This window comes from Podarcis cretensis (genome assembly GCF_951804945.1).
Source record: "Podarcis cretensis genome assembly, chromosome: 6".
NCBI classification, from domain to species: Eukaryota; Metazoa; Chordata; class Lepidosauria; order Squamata; family Lacertidae; genus Podarcis; species Podarcis cretensis.
Window position 1 is genome coordinate 19,236,436 of NC_137175.1, and position 2,301 is coordinate 19,238,736.

Consider the following 2,301-nt stretch of genomic DNA (forward strand, 5'->3'; position numbering starts at 1 on the left):
CTCGTGTTGGTGTACATGGTCCTCCCCCCCCCCCATTTATCCTCACAATGACCCTGTGAAGTAAGTTAGTCCAAGAGGCAGTGACTGGCCCCAGGTTACCCAGTGTCAAGTGGAGATTTGAACCCTAATCTCCCAGCCCCTAGTCTCCACACTAGCTCTCAACACAGACCTCCAGCCAAGTAATGTGCAGAGCTTTCCAAATTTTTCATGTTGGTGACAAGCTTTTTAGACATGCATCATATCTCAACACAGAAATTTAGTTTTGCTAGCAAAATGCAGTCAAACTAACCCCTTTCCAGCCCCAGATGGAAAGCAGAGAGCATTTGCACAACGCACCTGCACACTGCAGTAGACACATAAATTTGTCATGACACAGAGTTTGGAAAGCTCTGGTGTAGAGAAATGCATATAGTAGGACAAAGTGCACATGCAAGTATATGTAAAAGTGCTGACCTTTAAAGCCCTAAACGGCCTCGGTCCTCTATACCTGAAGGAGTGTCTCCACCCCCATCGTTCAGCCTGGACACTGAGGTCTAGCACCAAGGGCCTTCTGGTGGTTCCCTCCCTGCAAGAAGCAAAGTTACAGGGAACCAGGCAGAGGTTGCTATCCATTCTGAAGGAAATCAGCCCTGAGTGCTCACTGGAAGGACAGATCCTGAAGCTGAGGCTCCAATACTTTGGCCACCTCATGAGAAGAGAAGACTCCCTGGAAAAGACCCTGATGTTGGGAAAGATGGAGGGCACAAGGAGAAGGGGACGACAGAGGACGAGATGGTTGGACAGTGTTCTGGAAGCTACCAACATGAGTTTGACCAAACTGTGGGGGGCAGTGGAAGACAGACGTGCCTGGCGTGCTCTGGTCCATGGGGTCACAAAGAGTCGGACACGACTAAACGACTAAACAACAACAACAACAACACATCATTATTAGCTGGGATCATCCTATGACACACCGAGGCTGGCTGCAGAGAGTTGGGCACTTGGTGGGACTCAGAGCAGGCAATGATCCCCCTGCCCCTGGGAAACATGTAACAATATCCATTGTGAATTATTGAAGGAACAGCAGCAGAAAATCAAATTAGCAGCCAGGTGTAACTCAGAAACCTGCTCTACATTAAAGACAACAACGGAACTGATATGGTTCTTAAACTTTGCTGCATACATCATTCTGGGTTGCTTTTTCTGGGTTGCATTGACTTTTTAACATTCAGACCAGAAAATGGCTTGCCTCTTCAGCATGTGGCACAGGGGCAGCCGCCATGTTGCTGACTACAACACCCACCAGCCCTGACCAATGTCCATGCTGCCTGGGGCTGATGGGAGTTGGAGTCTATTGACTTCATGGGCGGGCACCATGTTGGCTACCCCCGTAAGTGAAAACATCCAAGAAACCTTAAGCCCTTCAAATGTTTTCCTTTCCTTTCATTACAGACTTGGAGATGTTCTGAAAATACGTCAGGGACCAGCTTCTCCAGCCATCCCCCCGCCCCACCTTGGGTCATAACTGTTTCCCTGCTGAATAACTTACTAATCCCGATCCGCCCCCTCCAAAAAGCAATTCCCTGAAACGTATTATGGCTTCGTAAGTTTCCATTCCTGTAAATACTCTTGTTTTGTCATTATTGGAGACAAAGCCTATTAATATTTTAAATGAATAACCCCTTGCTTTTCATTGAGCCTTCTAGAGATGCTTGAGGTTGTTCTGCACCTGCTTTTCTCTCGCTTTTACAACAAATGTTTACATCACCTGTACAGCGAAGATACAAACGGCTATGTATTTTATTAATTATTGTGTATTTGCAGCCAGCTCCATCGCACAGGCTCGAGGCAACGACAACACGATTAAAATGCAACAATGAACTACATCCCCATTACAATTCAATTAGTTGCTCAAAACATAAAGTGTTTCAAATCATCAACCTTCCCTTTAAAACCTGCTCTCAGTAAAAAGGCCTTTTAGTGTTTCTGAAAGTTGCTTGAGCTTTCAGGAAGTAAAAGAAAGAACATGTGGTTTGCATGCAAACGTAAGAGGCTGGTCACTAGGGCGAGGTGGGGCAGAGGGTGGGAAGGAATTTGCAAAATAAGCTAAGGCTGCCTTATTGGGAGAGTTAGAACAGTAACCAATGTGGAGCCATCCAGACAACAGCTCTCAACACTCCCATTGCATAGCCAATGGTCAGAAATGGTAAGACCTGTAGCTCAACAATGCCTGGATAGTATCATATTGGCTACCCCTGATTTAGAAGTAGGTGACTGTTCTCCAGCTTTCAATAAGGCAACCCAAGCTGAAACAGTTTGCTG